Source organism: Oncorhynchus gorbuscha, linkage group LG26, assembly GCF_021184085.1.
Source record: "Oncorhynchus gorbuscha isolate QuinsamMale2020 ecotype Even-year linkage group LG26, OgorEven_v1.0, whole genome shotgun sequence".
Taxonomy (NCBI): domain Eukaryota; kingdom Metazoa; phylum Chordata; class Actinopteri; order Salmoniformes; family Salmonidae; genus Oncorhynchus; species Oncorhynchus gorbuscha.
Window position 1 is genome coordinate 5,417,598 of NC_060198.1, and position 20,739 is coordinate 5,438,336.

The 20,739-nt window shown below is 47.8% G+C and overlaps 1 pseudogene; it reads right to left on the reverse strand.

Annotated features, from left to right (window-relative positions):
• LOC124016493 overlaps positions 1-20,739 on the reverse strand; it is a 150,351-nt pseudogene that overhangs the window by 25,993 nt on the left and 103,619 nt on the right.

The following is a 20,739-nucleotide window of genomic DNA, read 5'->3' on the forward strand; positions in this document are numbered from 1 at the left end:
ACCAAGTGAGCGATGACAGGGAAACCCCGCTGGTTTGACAGTCTGCTGTCTGCCCCGCCTCTCGGGTACCTGGGTGTGTGTTGTGTGTTCTGTGGTTGCAGTCAAATGTCTTTACACTAGAGGTTGGTGGCGCTTAATTGGATAGAATGGTCTCGTGGTACGTACAGGAACAATAGGTAGGTTAGTAGAGAGAGAGTGTCTCACACTGGTCCAAAAGATGATGAAAGAAAACGGATTGAATCGTTTTAAAAGCTATTGATACTTATATGGTATTTTTGATATGGTCTTTTCACAATGGTTAGATGTACAGTAGTTCTATTGATTGAATCAAAGTGTTGACAATGGAGTCGTCAACTGCTGCTTCCTGTGTAGCGAAGCCCATGTTTAACACCTGCTTCCTTCTTCAATAATACCTGTACTACAGACAGCTGAGAAAATGCCTCTTAAAAGTGCCTCTTAAAACGAAGCTGGTAGCCTGTGGAAGTCAGCAGACTCTTGCAGGATTCTTTAAAGGCTCCGTGAAGGCAAAATGATTCTATGTTATTTATATCAGTGTTATTTCCTGACAGTTGCTGGTTGAAAATACAATCCAGCATTAGAACGTACCACCAAAAATAGAGCTTGTTCGGCAAAAAACCCATCATCTTAACACCCCCCCAGCCCTGGGGAGCGTGTCTGGGTACTTTGTCTATTTGGCTGGCTACTCCACGTGCTTCTGGAAAACACGGTGTAAGTGGGGTGTTAGGTTGATGGATGGATGAAGGGTGGAGGATATGATTAATAGTATTCTCTCTCTCCGTTTGTCTCTGTCTATGTCTTCCTTTATCTCTCTCTACGTCTGCCTCTCTGCCCTTCCGTGTCCCTCTCTCAGTCCCTCCATCCCTCTCTCTATCCCTCTCTCTCCATCCCTCTCTCTTGTCTTGTCTCTCTCCATCCTTCTCCATCTCTCTCACACACACTCTTCATCTATATCCCTCTCTCCCCATCCCCTGCTTCACGCTGATGCAGGCAATGGTTGACAGTAGCTCATGAACATTTTGCCCTGCTCCCTCAATCTCCATCTTTCCCTCCTTCTCCTCTCTTCCTCTCCATCCCTTGCTTCTTGCTGTGGTTGACAGTAGCTCATGAGAACTCTCTCAGCAGCCTCCGCTGCTTGGCAGACACACAGCCAGTCCTTTCAGTTCCATACACCTCAGACAGGGAGGGGAAACTATTTACCCTCATCTCCTCCCGCACTGCGCACCTTGCTGTAAATTCCTAGTGTGAGAGATAATGACGGCCCATAGGGCCCAGACCTGGCAACCCGTTGCTTATCTGGCAACCGGTGGCATTCTCACACCAGGGCAGCAACTGTGGAACTTGGCGGTGGTTCTCACGCCCCCTCACACGATTTATTAACCCAACTTTCACAGGTACAGTTCATCAGGTGAGAGAAATCAGAGGGTGGAAAGATGTCGGTGGAGGTCCAGGGTCTAGTTATGAAAGGTTCTCTCTGTTGTCTGTAACACGGGAGACCATCTCCACCTCATCTCCTCCGCCCTGTCTTTCTTTCTCTCCTCTTTTCTTTCTCCTTCTCACAGATCTGTCAGTTTCTTCACCGAAGCAACACAACACCCCCACAGACTGATAAAGAGGACTCCTACACACATCACCATTAGTACGGACACTAGACACCCACTCCTACACCACAGATAGAACTAGATCTGTGTCCAGTACTAGACACTACACAGTCCTCAGTCAATTATGAATCATGAGCAGCTTCTAGCCCAAATATAGCCTCTCTGTCAGTCTATGCTAGAGCCTACTGAGCGTGGAAAACCCACACTCGAAATGATATTAATTAAGTCCTATTAATACAGTGGACTGACTGGTAGAAGGTAGGAGGTCTGCACTGTGCCCAGTGTGTTCTGTATACTGTAATGAATCACGCACGCACGCATGCACACGCACACGAGCACACACACACACACACACACACACACACACACACACACACACACACACACACACACACACACACACACACACACACACACACACACACACACACACACACACACACACACACACACACACACACACACACACACACACACACACACACACACACACATGGTTCCTAGGCATTTTATACTGTAAAAATACTGTCAGTGTGCTCCAGTCTTGCCAGAATTCCAAGGGAGAGCCAGAGAGCCAGAGTCAGGGTTGGCATTAGGGTTGGCAGCCAACAAGGCCAGACAGTAGACTAGGCAGAGGGCAGCAAGCTGGCATAGAGACTAGTTAGGTCAGCACTATGACTTTGATGGTATTCAAGTGTGTGTGTGTGTTTGAGAGAGAGAGAGAGAGAGAGAGAGAGAGAGAGAGAGAGAGAGAGAGAGAGAGAGAGAGAGAGAGAGAGAGAGAGAGAGAGAGAGAGAGAGAGAGAGAGAGAGAGAGAGAGAGAGAGAGAGAGAGAGAGAGAGAGAGAGAAAGTGTGTGAGAGAGAGAGAGAGAGAGAGAGAGTGTGTGTGTTTGAGAGAGAGAGAGAAGAGTGTGTGTTTGAGAGAGAGAGAGAGAGAGAGAGAGAGAGAGAGAGAGAGAGAGAGAAAAGTGTGTGTGTTTGAGAGAGAGAGAGAGAGAGAGAGAAGTGTGTGTGTTTGAGAGAGAGAGAGAGAGAGAGAGAGAGAGAGAGAGAGAGAGAGAGAGAGAGAGAGAGAGAGAGAGAGAGAGAGAGAGAGAGTGAGAGAGAGAGAGAGAGAGAGTGTGTGTGTGTTTGAGAGAGAGAGAGAGAGAGAGAGAGAGAGAGTGTGTGTTTGAGAGAGAGAGAGAGAGAGAGAGAGAGAGAGAGAGAGAGAGAGAGAGAGAGAGAGAGAGAGAGAGAAGTGTGTGTTTTGAGAGAGAGAGAGAGAAGTGTGTGTGTTTGAGAGAGAGAGAGAGAGAGAGAGAGAGAGAGAGAGAAAAGTGTGTATGTTTGAGAGAGAGAGAGAGAGAGAGTGTGTGTGTGTTTGAGAGAGAGAGAGAGAGAGAGAGAGAGAGAGAGAGAGAGAGAGAGAGAGAGAGAGAGAGGTGTGTGTGTTTGAGAGAGAGAGAGAGAGAGAGAGAGAGAGAGAGAGAGAGAGAGAGAGAGAGAGAAAGTGTGTGTGTTTGAGAGAGAGAGAGAAAAGTGTGCGTGTGAGAGAGAGAAATATGTGAGAGAGATGTGTGTTTATACTGTATTTTTATGTGTGTGTACATGTACGTACGTGTGTGTGTGTGATACCATGTCTCACCTGGAAGCGGTGAAAGTCGGCAGGTTTAAAGTCGTTGGGGGAGCAGCCGCACCAGTCCACTATGTGTTTGTACTGACACTTACAGCCCAGCTTCCTGTTCCAGTTCGTGATGCGCAGGTTGTTGTCCACCATGCTCTCACAGTGAGCACTGTTCTCCAGCACCGTATGGAAGAACGACTGAGGAGAGAGAGAGAGAGAGAGAGAGAGAGAGAGAGAGAGAGAGAGAGAGAGAGAGAGAGAGAGAGAGAGAGAGAGAGAGAAGAGAGAGAGTGGGTGAAGTGTAGTGTAGGCGGAGGAGAGGAGAATGAAGGATGACGTGGACACCTGGAACACTTAACCACAATCATCTCCTGTTCCTCAAACCATCTCCTCCAAGCCCTTATGTGGTGAGTGTCCTTAGGACGGCTGTGTCTAGGTGTGTCGAGCAGAAGTATATAGTTGTATGTGCGTGTGTGTGTTCTTGTGTGCATACTGTGGTCTTACCTCGGCGGGCAGCAGTGTGTAGGTATAGAAGCGCTTCATGTTGGTGACCAGGTCGTCTTGGGAGTTTATAACGTACTCCACGAATGGACGATTGAGCAGGAACCAATCAGAACCGCCGTCCACAGAAATGCCTTCTGGGATTTTGCGGTCGCCAAGTCGCCACATGTGGGTGTCGCACTCAAAGAAAAGCCGGTCCAGACCTTGTTTGCGGATAAACCTGGTTGACCAAAAACACATGACCATGGTTAAACCTAGAGCGACCACAAACACACAACCACACAAACATGGTTACACAAAACCACTTAACTTGATTTGATTTATATAAACTTATGTTACACTCAACTATATACACTTATTTTTGCTTAATTGGTCCTTTATTTAACCAGATGGTCTCTTGAGGAACCTCTTTGTCCAGAGACTGGGAGAAAGCAAGGGCAAGTAAAAAACGAAAAAACTTATAGAACGTATGGCAACATAGTCCATCTCTCACTGCTGCTGTTTACAGAAATGCATACAAACAAAACATCTCTGTGGTGACATGTTTATCAACATTGATAAACAAAGTTCCATATACCCTCGTGGTTAGTGTATGTTGTTCGGGAAACATGATTGTATTTTCGATGGTCACCAATTTCCCTTCACGGTATACACTCAGTATACCCTGCTAGTAGCTTTGAGAGAGCATAGGGAGAGAATAACATCCTATACATGTGTCCCTCACACACTAACAACGTGTGGCTCATGTGAAGCACCAAGTGTTGCAGTAGGTGTCAAGTTCAGGTCAAACAGACTGTTTCCCTAAGTCCTTGAAGGTCTTAAAGCCAGCTGCAATCCACCACAGAAACACACTTGTAGAACCTGTATACACCACCATCTGATTCCTATAGAAACAGCTACAGTGGGAAGGAAACGTGTGGGAAGAAAACGTATGGAATTATCTGGATTTCTGCATCAATTTGCCATCAAATTTGATCTGATCTTCATCTAAGTCACAACAATAGACACACATAGCGTGCTTAAACTAATAACACACCCAATTATTGTATTTTTCTTGTCTATATTGAATACATCATTTAAACATACACAGTGTAGGTTGGAAAAAGTATGTGAACCCCATAGGCTAATGACTTCTCCAAAAGATAACTGGAGTCAGGAGTCAGCTAACCTGGAGTCCAATCAATGAGACGAGATTGGAGATGTTGCTTAGAGCTGCCCTGTAAAAAACACTCACAAAATGTGAGTTTGCTATTCACAGACGCATTGCCTGATGTGAACCATGTCTCAAACAAAAGAGATCTCAGAAGATCTAAGATTAAGAATTGTGGACTTGCATAAAGCTGGAAAGGGTTACAAAAGTATCTCTAAAAAACGTTTAAAAAACCACGGGAAGACAAAATTGTCTATAAAAGGAGAAAGTTCTGCACTGTTGCTACTCTCCCTAGGACTGTCCATCCTGCGAAGATGACTGCAAGAGCACAGTGCAAAATGCTCAATGAGGTTAAGAAGAATCCTAGAGTGTCCGCCATAGACTTACAGAAATCTCTGGAACATGCTAACATCTCTGTTGACGAGTCTACGATACGTTAAACACGAAACAAGGAAGGTGTTCATGGGAGGACACCAGGGAAGAAGCCACTGCTGTCCAAAATAAACATTGTTGCACGTCTGAAGTTTGCAAAAGTGCACCTGGATGTTCCACAGGCTAAATATTCTGTGGTCAGATGAAACTAAAGTTGAGTTGTTTGGAAGGAACACACAACACTATGTGTGGAGGAAAAAAGGCACAGCACAACAACATCAAAACCTCATCCCAACTGTAAAGTATGGTGGAGGGAGCATCATGGTTTGGGGCTGCTTTGCTGCTTACAGCTGACTATCATTGACGGAAAAAATAATTCCCAAGTCTATCAAGACATTTTGCAGGATAATGTTAGGCTATCTGTCCACCGATTGAAGCTCAACAGAGGTTGGGCGACGCAACAGGACAGTGACCCAAAACACAAGTAAATCAACAACAGAATGGCTTCAACAGAAGAAAATCCACCTTCTGGAGTGGCCCAGTCAGAGTCCTGACCTCAACCCAATTTAGATGCTGTGGCATGACCTCAAGAGAGCAGTTCACACCAGACAATCCAATAATATTGCTGAACTGAAACAGTTTTGTAAAGAGGAATGGTCAAAGATTCCTCCTGACCGTTGGGCAGGTGTGATCCGCAACTACAGAAAATGTTTGGTTGAGGTTATTGCAAAGCAGGGCCAAGGGTTCACAAACTTTTTCGACCCTGCACTGTGAAAGTTTACACAGTGTGTTCAATAAAGACATGAAAACATCATTGTTTGGGTGTTATTAGTTTAAGCAGACTGTGTTTGTCTATTGTTGTGAACTAGATGAATTTTAGGACCAATTTATGCAGAAATCCAGGTATTTCCAAAGGGTTCACATACACTTTCTTTACACTGTATATAGGAACAACCTTAATGAATCCACTATTCATCCTATCTCATGCCAGTAGTGGTTTTATTCAGTCAAGCCTGTCTAACTCCTGGCACACGCACACACACGCACACGCCATGGCACAGCACGACAGGCAGCCAGATTGTGATTGGTGTCAGTGTGTGTGTGTTTGTGTGTGTGTGTTCCAGTGATTGGCATGTTATTTAGTAGCGTGATAGGGCATGGAGCGGGCCGGGGGCAGGGCTGGCAGGCAGCACCTCGCAACGGCAACAAGGGAAGGTTAATTAATAAAGCTACAGATGGAGCCTAATTGGATTATGACTCAGTCACCGAGCTGGGGCAAGGAGGGTGTGTGTGTGTGTGTGTGTGTGTAACAGTGGAGGCTCATCAGAGGAGGAAGGGGAGGACCTCCTCCTCAGTGAATTTCATTTGATTTAAATAGTGATATAGTGAGATGTTAAAAGTGATCCTTTTAATAAATTATTTGGTGACGTGAATATATTTAGTATAGTTTTATCTTAAAAACAGACTGTTTTGCAATGAAGGTTTACAGGAGCCTCAACAGCACTCTGTAAGGAAGCACCATGGTGTAGCCGGAGGACAGCTACCTTCCGTCCTCCTCTCGGTACATTGACTTCAATACAAAACCTAGGAGGCTCATGGTTCTCACCCCCTTCCATGGACACATTACTTATGACAACTTCCGGAGGACGTCCTCCAACTGAGCTTCAAGCTTTTGCAGTATGAACTGATATGTTGTCCACTCATATAAAGGACCAGAGAATGAATCTAGTGCTTCAAAAATGAAAGAGAAGCAAGAGAGAGAGAGCTAGCTATTCATTGTGTTTTTTCAGTGGGGAGAACAAGTATTTGATACACTGCCTATTTTGATACACTGCCTATTTTGCAGGTTTTCCTACTTACAAAGCATGTCGAGGTCTGTAATCTTTTATCATAGGTACACTTCAACTGTGAGAGACGGAATCTAAGACAAAAATCAAAATATTGCATGACATAAGTATTTGATACACCAGAAAAGCAGAACTTAATATTTGGTACAGAAACCTTTGTCATGTTAGCCAGCTGGCTATGGCTATCCAACACTGGAACTTTTCCAAGTCAAGGTAAGTGTTTGGTTTGAATAATTTATTGCCACCGGGGCCGCCGGTGTAACTGCTAAACTGTTTGCTGACTGTACACACAGTAATGCATGATTGTAGCGGGTTTACTAACGCGTTAGTTTTAGTAGCTATGTTGACAATGTAGGCTGTGTTTAACGGTTATGCTATGAAGGTTTGGCTCGGAAAGGTTTTGTCGCCTGGTCACAACCAGTGGGATGCACTGAAGTCCACAAGCAAAGGGAACAGGTGAGAGGAGGAGAGCGTGTAGGTATAAGCAGGAAGTGACCATGCTGTTTGTATGTGGCTGCTATGAAAGTGAACCGAGTCTGTTGAAAAACGTTACCTGAATTTTTCCAATAGAAAATCTTGTTTTCAACCGTTTGGACTAATGATTACACCCTAGATCAGCTAGATGCAGGCAAGAATGTGCAAGGCGGTATTGAATGTGTCACTGTCTGTCGCCTTGATTACTCAAATTTCTTTCTCGACCTGCCCCTCACTCTCCAAGTTCAAAGCTGTCATCAAGACAAAGGGTGGCTACTTGAAGAATCTCAAATATAAAATATATTTTGATTTGTTTAACAATGTTTTGGTTACTACATGATTCCATATGTGTTATTTCATAGTTTTGATGTCTTCACTATTATTCTACAATGTAGAAAATAGTACAAATAAAGAAAAACCCTGGAATGAGTAAGTGTGTCCACACTTTTGAATGGTACTGTACGTTGCAAACTTTCATTCATAGACTAGGTTGTCTCATGATGGGTATAGGGGCAATTCGTGTATCATTTAGTAACCTAAACCTATCAATGTTACATTGAACTGGGTGAATGGAATATACATGACAGTGATCTAATATGCTGTAATAGATATTAGATAAAGATAGATAGATAGATAGATAGATAGATAGATAGATAGATAGATAGATAGATAGATAGATAGATATGTCATGTTTTGTCTTATATTGTCTTGTCATTTTGCTTTTCCTTTTGTTCGTTTTCCCCCTGCTGGTCTTTTTAGGTTCGTTCCCCTTTTTCTCTCTCCCTTCCTCTCTCTCTTCTCTCTATCGTTCCGTTCCTGCTCCCAGCTGTTCCTATTCCCCTAATCAATCATTTAGTCTTCCCACACTTGTTCCCTATCTTTTCCCCTGATTAGAGTCCCTATTTCTCCCCTTGTTTTCCGTTTCTGCCCTGTCGGATCCTTGTATATTGTTCACCGTGCTGTGTCTTTGTATCGCCCTGTCGTGTCGTGTTTCCCTCAGATGCTGCGTGGTGAGCAGGTGTCTGAGTCTGCTACGGTCAAGTGCCTTCCCGAGGCAACCTGCAGTTTATTATCGAGTCTCCAGTCAGTTCTCGTGATTACGAGTGAAATTGTTTTTATGCTTTATTTACCGCTCCGATTTGTCTAGGAGTATTGCTATTTCCTTAAACTGGATTAAAGACTCTGTTTTCGCCAAGTCGCTTTTGGGTCCTCATTCACCTGCATAACAGAAGGATCCGACCAAAGAATGGACCCAGCGACTACAGACGCTCGTAACACTGCCGTCGAGATCCAAGGAGCCATGCTCGGCAGACACGAGCAGGAATTGTCTGCTGCTCGTCATGCCATGGAGAACCTGGCCGCTCAGGTTTCCGACCTCTCTGGACAGTTCCAGAGTCTTTGTCTCGTGCCACCTGTTACTTCCTGGTCTGCCGAGCCTCCGGAACCTAGGGTTAATAACCCACCTTGCTACTCCGGGCAGCCCAAGGAGTGCCGCTCTTTTCTCACCCAGTGTGATATTGTGTTCTCTCTCCAACCCAACACATACTCTAGAGAGAGAGCTCGGGTTGCTTACGTCATTTCACTCCTTACTGGCCGGGCTCGAGAGTGGGGCACAGCTATCTGGGAGGCAAGGGCTGATTGTTCAAACAATTACCAGAACTTTAAAGAGGAGATGATTCGGGTTTTTGACCGTTCAGTTTTTGGTAGGGAGGCTTCTAGGGCCCTGGCTTCCCTATGCCAAGGTGATCGATCCATAACGGATTACTCTATAGAGTTTCGCACTCTTGCTGCCTCTAGTGACTGGAACGAGCCGGCGCTGCTCGCTCGTTTTCTGGAGGGACTCCACGCAGTGGTCAAGGATGAGATTCTCTCCCGGGAGGTTCCTTCCAGTTTGGACTCTTTGATTGCTCTCGCCATCCGCATAGAACGACGGGTAGATCTTCGTCACCAAGCTCGTGGAAGAGAGCTCGCGTCAACGGTGTTTCCCTGCTCCGCATCGCAACCATCTCCCTCCTCTGGCTCAGAGACTGAGCCCATGCAGCTGGGAGGTATTCGCATCTCGACTAAGGAGAGGGAACGGAGGATCACCAACCGCCTGTGCCTCTATTGCGGATTTGATGGACATTTTGTCAATTCATGTCCAGTAAAAGCCAGAGCTCATCAGTAAGCGGAGGGCTACTGGTGAGCGCTACTACTCAGGTCTCTCCATCTAGATCCTGTACTACTATGTCGGTCCATCTACGCTGGACCGGTTCGGGTGCTACATGCAGTGCCTTGATAGACTCTGGGGCTGAGGGTTGTTTCATGGACGAAGCATGGGCTCGGAAACATGACATTCCTTTCAGACAGTTAGACAAGCCTACGCCCATGTTCGCCTTAGATGGTAGTCATCTTCCCAGTATCAGATTTGAGACACTACCTTTAACCCTCACAGTATCTGGTAACCACAGTGAGACTATTTCTTTTTTGATTTTTCGTTCACCTTTTACACCTGTTGTTTTGGGTCATCCCTGGCTAGTATGTCATAATCCTTCCATTAATTGGTCTAGTAATTCTATCCTATCCTGGAACGTTTCTTGTCATGTGAAGTGTTTAATGTCTGCCATCCCTCCCATTTCTTCTGTCCCCACTTCTCAGGAGGAACCTGGCGATTTTACAGGAGTGCCGGAGGAATATCATGATCTGCGCACGGTCTTCAGTCGGTCCCGAGCCAACTCCCTTCCTCCTCACCGGTCGTATGATTGTAGTATTGATCTCCTTCCGGGGACCACTCCTCCTCGGGGTAGACTATACTCTCTGTCGGCTCCCGAACGTAAGGCTCTCGAGGATTATTTGTCTGTGTCTCTTGACGCCGGTACCATAGTGCCTTCTTCCTCTCCGGCCGGGGCGGGGTTTTTTTTTGTTAAGAAAAAAGACGGTACTCTGCGCCCCTGCGTGGATTATCGAGGGCTGAATGACATAACGGTTAAGAATCGTTATCCGCTTCCCCTTATGTCATCAGCCTTCGAGATTCTGCAGGGAGCCAGGTGCTTTACTAAGTTGGACCTTCGTAACGCTTACCATCTCGTGCGCATCAGAGGGGAACGAGTGGAAAACGGCGTTTAACACTCCGTTAGGGCATTTTGAGTACCGGGTTCTGCCGTTTGGTCTCGCCAATGCGCCAGCTGTTTTTCAGGCATTAGTTAATGATGTTCTGAGAGACATGCTGAACATCTTTGTTTTTGTCTACCTTGACGATATCCTGATTTTTTCACCGTCACTCGAGATTCATGTTCAGCACGTTCGACGTGTTCTCCAGCGCCTTTTAGAGAATTGTCTCTACGTGAAGGCTGAGAAGTGCTCTTTTCATGTCTCCTCCGTTACTTTTCTCGGTTCCGTTATTTCCGCTGAAGGCATTCAGATGGATTCCGCTAGGGTCCAAGCTGTCAGTGAGTGGCCCGTTCCAAGGTCACGTGTCGAGTTGCAGCGCTTTCTAGGTTTCGCTAATTTCTATCGGCGTTTCATTCGTAATTTCGGTCAAGTTGCTGCCACTCTCACAGCTCTTACTTCTGTCAAGACGTGTTTTAAGTGGTCCGGTTCCGCCCAGGGAGCTTTTGATCTTCTAAAAGAACGTTTTACGTCCGCTCCTATCCTCGTTACTCCTGACGTCACTAGACAATTCATTGTCGAGGTTGACGCTTCAGAGGTAGGCGTGGGAGCCATTCTATCCCAGCGCTTCCAGTCTGACGATAAGGTTCATCCTTGCGCTTATTTTTCTCATCGCCTGTCGCCATCTGAACGCAACTATGATGTGGGTAACCGCGAACTGCTCGCCATCCGCTTAGCCCTAGGCGAATGGCGACAGTGGTTGGAGGGGGCGACCGTTCCTTTTGTCGTTTGGACAGACCATAAGAACCTTGAGTACATCCGTTCTGCCAAACGACTTAATGCTCGTCAAGCTCGTTGGGCGTTATTTTTCGCTCGTTTCGAGTTTGTGATTTCTTACCGTCCGGGTAGCAAGAACACCAAGCCTGATGCCTTATCCCGTCTTTTTTAGTTCTTCTGTGGCTTCTACGGATCCCGAGGGATTCTTCCTTATGGGCGTGTTGTCGGGTTGACAGTCTGGGGAATTGAAAGACAGGTTAAGCAAGCACTCACGCACACTGCGTCGCCGCGCTTGTCCTAGTAACCTTCTTTTCGTTCCTGTTTCCACTCGTCTGGCTGTTCTTCAGTGGGCTCACTCTGCCAAGTTAGCTGGTCATCCCGGTGTTCGAGGCACTCTTGCTTCTATTCGCCAGCGCTTTTGGTGGCCGACTCAGGAGCGTGACACGCGCCGTTTCGTGGCTGCTTGTTCGGACTGCGCGCAGACTAAGTCAGGTAACTCTCCTCCTGCCGGTCGTCTCAGACCGCTCCCCATTCCTTCTCGACCATGGTCTCACATCGCCCTAGACTTCATTACCGGTCTGCCTTTGTCTGCGGGGAAGACTGTGATTCTTACGGTTGTCGATAGGTTCTCTAAGGCGGCACATTTCATTCCTCTCGCTAAACTTCCTTCCGCTAAGGAGACGGCACAAATCATCATCGAGAATGTGTTCAGAATTCATGGCCTCCCGTTAGACGCCGTTTCAGACAGAGGTCCGCAATTCACGTCACAGTTTTGGAGGGAGTTCTGTCGTTTGATTGGTGCGTCCGTCAGTCTCTCTTCCGGGTTTCATCCCCAGTCTAACGGTCAAGCAGAGAGGGCCAATCAGACGATTGGTCGCATACTACGCAGCCTTTCTTTCAGAAACCCTGCGTCTTGGGCAGAACAGCTCCCCTGGGCAGAATACGCTCACAACTCGCTTCCTTCGTCTGCTACCGGGTTATCCCCGTTTCAGAGTAGTCTGGGTTACCAGCCTCCTCTGTTCTCATCCCAGCTTGCCGAGTCCAGCGTTCCCTCCGCTCAAGCGTTTGTCCAACGTTGTGAGCGCACCTGGAGGAGGGTGAGGTCTGCACTTTGCCGTTACAGGGCACAGACTGTGAGAGCCGCCAATAAACGTAGGATTAAGAGTCCAAGGTATTGTTGCGGCCAGAGAGTGTGGCTTTCCACTCGCAACCTTCCTCTTACGACAGCTTCTCGTAAGTTGACTCCGCGGTTCATTGGTCCGTTCCGTGTCTCCCAGGTCGTCAATCCTGTCGCTGTGCGACTGCTTCTTCCGCGACATCTTCGTCGCGTCCATCCTGTCTTCCATGTCTCCTGTGTCAAGCCCTTTCTTCGCACCCCGTTCGTCTTCCCTCCCCCTCCCGTCGTTGTCGAGAGCGCACCTATTTACAAGGTACGTAGGATCATGGACATGCGTTCTCGGGGACGGGGTCACCAATACTTAGTGGATTGGGAGGGTTACGGTCCTGAGGAGAGGAGTTGGGTTCCGTCTCGGGACGTGCTGGACCGTTCACTGATTGATGATTTCCTCCGTTGCCGCCAGGATTCCTCCTCGAGTGCGCCAGGAGGCGCTCGGTGAGTGGGGGGGTACTGTCATGTTTTGTCTTATATTGTCTTGTCATTTTGCTTTTCCTTTTGTTCGTTTTCCCCCTGCTGGTCTTTTTAGGTTCGTTCCCCTTTTTCTCTCTCCCTTCCTCTCTCTCTTCTCTCTATCGTTCCGTTCCTGCTCCCAGCTGTTCCTATTCCCCTAATCAATCATTTAGTCTTCCCACACCTGTTCCCTATCTTTTCCCCTGATTAGAGTCCCTATTTCTCCCCTTGTTTTCCGTTTCTGCCCTGTCGGATCCTTGTATATTGTTCACCGTGCTGTGTCTTTGTATCGCCCTGTCGTGTCGTGTTTCCCTCAGATGCTGCGTGGTGAGCAGGTGTCTGAGTCTGCTACGGTCAAGTGCCTTCCCGAGGCAACCTGCAGTTTATTATCGAGTCTCCAGTCAGTTCTCGTGATTACGAGTGAAATTGTTTTTATGCTTTATTTACCGCTCCGATTTGTCTAGGAGTATTGCTATTTCCTTAAACTGGATTAAAGACTCTGTTTTCGCCAAGTCGCTTTTGGGTCCTCATTCACCTGCATAACAAGATAAGGCCATGCTCATAAAATGTATTTTTTTCTCCCTCATCTTAAACGGCACCGACCGCCACTGGTGGGAATGAGTGAGAATACAAATAAGTGAATGTGTTTTAATGTGTCTGTATCATGCTAGTGTGTGTGTGTGTGCGCACCTGTATGTGGGTGTGTATTTATCAGTGTGTGTGCGTGTGCTTGTTAGATCTCACCTGGCGTTGTCTCTTCCGTGGGACTTGATGAAGTTCATGTCTCTGTACTTGGACAGGAAGGCCACCAGCTGGCTGTTGGTTCTGTTAACGACAACCAGGAAGAGATTATTAGAAACCAACCAATCAGTGGAAATGACAGCCAGGAAGATCATAATTACCAACCAATTAAAGAGAGAGAGATAGAAACCATATGCCATATGATAGGGCAACTGTCATGCAGGTGAAAGAGGACCCAAAAGCGACTTGGCGAAAACAGAGTCTTTAATCCAGTAAAGTAATTTACAAACAAAAAAAACACAACTTTCACTCGAAATGACTAGGACAAACTGGAGACTCGATCTTGAACAGCAGGTGAACAGCAGGTTGCCTCGGGAAGGCACTTGAACCAGACCGACTCAGACACCTGCTCACCACGCAGCATCTGAGGAAAACACGACACGACAGGGCGATACACAATCACAGCACGGTGAATTCTAAACAAGGAACCGACAGGACAGGAACGGAACACAAAGGAAGAAATAGGGACTCTAATCAGGGGAAAGGATCGGGAACAGGTGTGGGAAGACTAAATGATTGATTAGGGGAATAGGAACAGCTGGGAGCAGGAACGGAACGATAGAGAGAAGAGAGAGCGAGAGAGTGAAAGAGGGAGGGGGAGAGAGAGGGATAGAAAGAGGGAAAGAACCTAATAAGACCAGCAGAGGGAAACGAATAGAATGGGAAGCACAGGGACAAGACAAGATAATAAATGACAAAACATGACAGTACCCCCCACTCACCGAGCGCCTCCTGGCGCACTCGAGGAGGAATCCTGGCGGCAACGGAGGAAATCATCAATGAGTGAACGGTCCAGCACGTCCCGAGACGGAACCCAACTCCTCTCCTCAGGACCGTAACCCTCCCAATCCACTAAGTATTGGTGACCCCGTCCCCGAGAACGCATGTCCATGATCTTATGTACCTTGTAAATAGGTGCGCTCTCGACAAGGACGGGAGGGGGGAGGGAAGACGAACGGGGTGCGAAGAAAGGGCTTGACACAGGAGACATGGAAGACAGGATGGACGCGACGAAGATGTCGCGGAAGAAACAGTCGCACAGCGACAGGATTGACGACCTGGGAGACACGGAACGGACCAATGAACCGCGGAGTCAACTTACGAGAAGCTGTCGTAAGAGGAAGGTTGCGAGTGGAAAGCCACACTCTCTGGCCGCAACAATACCTTGGACTCTTAATCCTGCGTTTATTGGCGGCTCTCACAGTCTGTGCCCTGTAACGGCAAAGTGCAGACCTCACCCTCCTCCAGGTGCGCTCACAACGTTGGACAAACGCTTGAGCGGAGGGAACGCTGGACTCGGCAAGCTGGGATGAGAACAGAGGAGGCTGGTAACCCAGACTACTCTGAAACGGAGATAACCCGGTAGCAGACGAAGGAAGCGAATTGTGAGCGTATTCTGCCCAGGGGAGCTGTTCTGCCCAAGACGCAGGGTTTCTGAAAGAAAGGCTGCGTAGTATGCGACCAATCGTCTGATTGGCCCTCTCTGCTTGACCGTTAGACTGGGGATGAAACCCGGAAGAGAGACTGACGGACGCACCAATCAAACGACAGAACTCCCTCCAAAATTGTGACGTGAATTGCGGACCTCTGTCTGAAACGGCGTCTAACGGGAGGCCATGAATTCTGAATACATTCTCGATAATGATTTGTGCCGTCTCCTTAGCGGAAGGAAGTTTAGCGAGGGGAATGAAATGTGCCGCCTTAGAGAACCTATCGACAACCGTAAGAATCACAGTCTTCCCCGCAGACAAAGGCAGACCGGTAATGAAGTCTAGGGCGATGTGAGACCATGGTCGAGAAGGAATGGGGAGCGGTCTGAGACGACCGGCAGGAGGAGAGTTACCCGACTTAGTCTGCGCGCAGTCCGAACAAGCAGCCACGAAACGGCGCGTGTCACGCTCCTGAGTCGGCCACCAAAAGCGCTGGCGAATAGACGCAAGAGTGCCTCGAACACCGGGATGACCAGCTAACTTGGCAGAGTGAGCCCACTGAAGAACAGCCAGACGAGTGGAAACAGGAACGAAAAGGAGGTTACTAGGACAAGCGCGCGGCGACGCAGTGTGCGTGAGTGCTTGCTTAACCTGTCTTTCAATTCCCCAGACTGTTAACCCGACAACACGCCCATAAGGAAGAATCCCCTCGGGATCAGTAGAAGCCACAGAAGAACTAAACAGACGGGATAAGGCATCAGGCTTGGTGTTCTTGCTACCCGGACGGTAAGAAATCACAAACTCGAAACGAGCGAAAAACAACGCCCAACGAGCTTGACGGGCATTAAGTCGTTTGGCAGAACGGATGTACTCAAGGTTCTTATGGTCTGTCCAAACGACAAAAGGAACGGTCGCCCCCTCCAACCACTGTCGCCATTCGCCTAGGGCTAAGCGGATGGCGAGCAGTTCACGGTTACCCACATCATAGTTGCGCTCAGATGGCGACAGGCGATGAGAAAATAAGCGCAAGGATGAACCTTATCGTCAGACTGGAAGCGCTGGGATAGAATGGCTCCCACGCCTACCTCTGAAGCGTCAACCTCGACAATGAATTGTCTAGTGACGTCAGGAGTAACGAGGATAGGAGCGGACGTAAAACGTTCTTTTAGAAGATCAAAAGCTCCCTGGGCGGAACCGGACCACTTAAAACACGTCTTGACAGAAGTAAGAGCTGTGAGAGGGGCAGCAACTTGACCGAAATTACGAATGAAACGCCGATAGAAATTAGCGAAACCTAAAAAGCGCTGCAACTCGACACGTGACCTTGGAACGGGCCAATCACTGACAGCTTGGACCTTAGCGGAATCCATCTGAATGCCTTCAGCGGAAATAACGGAACCGAGAAAAGTAACGGAGGAGACATGAAAAGAGCACTTCTCAGCCTTTACGTAGAGACAATTCTCTAAAAGGCGCTGTAGAACACGTCGAACGTGCTGAACATGAATCTCGAGTGACGGAGAAAAAATCAGGATATCGTCAAGATAGACAAAAACAAAGATGTTCAGCATGTCTCTCAGAACATCATTAACTAATGCCTGAAAAACAGCTGGCGCATTGGCGAGACCGAACGGCAGAACCCGGTACTCAAAATGCCCTAACGGAGTGTTAAACGCCGTTTTCCACTCGTCCCCCTCTCTGATGCGCACGAGATGGTAAGCGTTACGAAGGTCCAACTTAGTAAAGCACCTGGCTCCCTGCAGAATCTCGAAGGCTGATGACATAAGGGGAAGCGGATAACGATTCTTAACCGTTATGTCATTCAGCCCTCGATAATCCACGCAGGGGCGCAGAGTACCGTCCTTCTTCTTAACAAAAAGAACCCCGCCCCGGCCGGAGAGGAAGAAGGCACTATGGTACCGGCGTCAAGAGACACAGACAAATAATCCTCGAGAGCCTTACGTTCGGGAGCCGACAGAGAGTATAGTCTACCCCGAGGAGGAGTGGTCCCCGGAAGGAGATCAATACTACAATCATACGACCGGTGAGGAGGAAGGGAGTTGGCTCGGGACCGACTGAAGACCGTGCGCAGATCATGATATTCCTCCGGCACTCCTGTCAAATCGCCAGGTTCCTCCTGAGAAGTAGGGACAGAAGAAACGGGAGGGATGGCAGACATTAAACACTTCACATGACAAGAAACGTTCCAGGATAGGATAGAATTACTAGACCAATTAATAGAAGGATTATGACATACTAGCCAGGGATGACCCAAAACAACAGGTGTAAACGGTGAACGGAAAATCAAAAAAGAAATAGTCTCACTGTGGTTACCAGATACTGTGAGGGTTAAAGGTAGTGTCTCAAATCTGATACTGGGAAGATGACTACCATCTAAGGCGAACATGGGCGTAGGCTTCTCTAACTCTCTGAAAGGAATGTCATGTTTCCGAACCCATGCTTCGTCCATGAAACAACCCTCAGCCCCAGAGTCTATCAAGGCACTACATGTAGCACCCGAACCGGTCCAGCGTAGATGGACCGACAAAGTAGTGCAGGATTTTGATGGAGAGACTTGAGTAGTTGCGCTCACCTGTAGCCCTCCGCTTACAGATGAGCTCTGGCTTTTACTGGACATGAATTAACAAAATGTCCAGCAACTCCGCAATAGAGACACAGGCGGTTGGTGATCCTCCGTTCCCTCTCTTTAGTCGAGATGCGAATCCCTCCCAGCTGCATGGGCTCAGTCTCTGAGCCAGAGGAGGGAGATGGTTGCGATGCGGAGCAGGGAAACACCGTTGATGCGAGCTCTCTTCCACGAGCCCGGTGACGAAGATCTACCCGTCGTTCTATGCGGATGGCGAGAGCAATCAAAGAGTCCACATCTGAAGGAACCTCCCGGGAGAGAATCTCATCCTTAACCACTGCGTGGAGTCCCTCCAGAAAACGAGCGAGCAGCGCCGGCTCGTTCCACTCACTAGAGGCAGCAAGAGTGCGAAACTCAATAGAATAATCCGTTATGGACCGTTCACCTTGGCATAAGGAAGCCAGGGCCCTAGAAGCCTCCCTACCAAAAACTGAACGGTCAAAAACCCGAATCATCTCCTCTTTAAAGTTCTGGAACTTGTTAGAGCAATCAGCCCTTGCCTCCCAGATAGCTGTGCCCCATTCTCGAGCCCGGCCAGTAAGGAGTGAAATGACGTAAGCAACCCGAGCTCTCTCTCTAGAGTATGTGTTGGGTTGGAGAGAGAACACAATCTCACACTGCGTGAGAAAGGAGCGGCACTCAGTGGGCTGCCCGGAGTAGCAAGGTGGGTTATTAACCCTAGGTTCTGGAGGCTCGGCAGGCCAGGAAGTAACAGGTGGCACGAGACGTAGACTCTGGAACTGTCCAGAGAGGTCGGAAACCTGAGCGGCCAGGTTCTCCACGGCATGGCGAGCAGCAGACAATTCCTGCTCGTGTCTGCCGAGCATGGCTCCTTGGATCTTGACGGCAGTGTAACGAGCGTCTGAAGTCGCTGGGTCCATTCCTTGGTCGGTTCCTTCTGTCATGCAGGTGAAAGAGGACCCAAAAGCGACTTGGCGAAAACAGAGTCTTTAATCCAGTAAAGTAATTTACAAACAAAAAAAACACAACTTTCACTCGAAATGACTAGGACAAACTGGAGACTCGATCTTGAACAGCAGGTGAACAGCAGGTTGCCTCGGGAAGGCACTTGAACCAGACCGACTCAGACACCTGCTCACCACGCAGCATCTGAGGAAAACACGACACGACAGGGCGATACACAATCACAGCACGGTGAATTCTAAACAAGGAACCGACAGGACAGGAACGGAACACAAAGGAAGAAATAGGGACTCTAATCAGGGGAAAGGATCGGGAACAGGTGTGGGAAGACTAAATGATTGATTAGGGGAATAGGAACAGCTGGGAGCAGGAACGGAACGATAGAGAGAAGAGAGAGCGAGAGAGTGAAAGAGGGAGGGGGAGAGAGAGGGATAGAAAGAGGGAAAGAACCTAATAAGACCAGCAGAGGGAAACGAATAGAATGGGAAGCACAGGGACAAGACAAGATAATAAATGACAAAACATGACAGCAACAGCACTAGGGCAACACCCTGTCAGCACTTTTCAAGCGTTGTCAAGGATACAAAGGGATAGTTGTTAAAGGGATAGTTCTCTATAAAAACCCAAGTATGCCAGCCATTTTCATGGACTCTCACTCATACAACTTGTCACGCCCTGACCTTAGAGAGCCTTTTTAATTCTCTATTTGGTTCGGTCAGGGTGTGACTTGGGTGGGCAAATCTATGTTTGTATTTCTTTGTTGGCCTAGTATGGTTCCCAATCAGAGGCAGCTGTTTATCGTTGTCTCTGATTGTGGATCATAAATAAGCAGCCCTTTCACACTGTCACACCCTGGCCTTAGTTATCTTTGTTTTCTTTATTATTTTGGTTAGGCCAGGGTGTGATATGGGTGATTTATGTGTTTTGTCTTGTCTAGGGTTTTTTGTAGATTTATGGTGTTGTGTTCAGTTTAGTTGTCTAGGTGAGTCTATTGTTGCCTAGATTGGTTCTCAATCAGAGGCAGGTGTGTGTAGTTGCTTTCTGCACTGCATGCAGCTTTACATTCGTATTTTGTTGGTGTTTCGGTGTCATTTAAACAAATAAATAAATGTATGCCTACCACGCTGCCCTTTGTCCCAATCCATCTTTAAATGACCGTGACACAACCGCCACTCACTTTTATGCTCAGTTTGATTTTGGGGTGAACTATTGCTTTAACGGAACATTTGATCATGTATTATTTAACTATCCACTGTGATCAGGGCCCAGGGCTTTCCAGGACAGTTGGTCAGGAAAACAACTAACCCTAAGTACAAAGACAGTAAACATAACATCCATTTAACAATTGGCCCAATAACCAACCCCACAGGCACTATACAATACAGCAGTCCAGTGGAATCAAACCCGTTCTACGCAGCCCAGCCAGGCTAAAAGCTTCTCCTCTGCAGTGCAAGCCATCATTACCACAGTCAAAGGTATTCTCAACAACACAGATGTCTGCAGAGTGTAAAGCAGGGCACGGGGAGGCTGTCTGGGCCTTTAGATGACAGCTCAGTGTTCCTTTCTAAAAGAGCCTAAACTCTCCTAACAAAGCTGGGCTAGCGCAGGCTGAAGGGATGCATATTAATGCCATCTACTGATGAAGGAGCAATTTCACAGCCCCAAGGCTTTACTTAGCAGATGTAGTGGAACACACACACACACACACACACACACACACACACACACACACACACACACACACACACACACACACACACACACACACACACACACACACACACACACACACACACACACACACACACACACACACACACACACACACACACACACACACACACACACACACACACACACTGATGTAGTGTAGCAGAA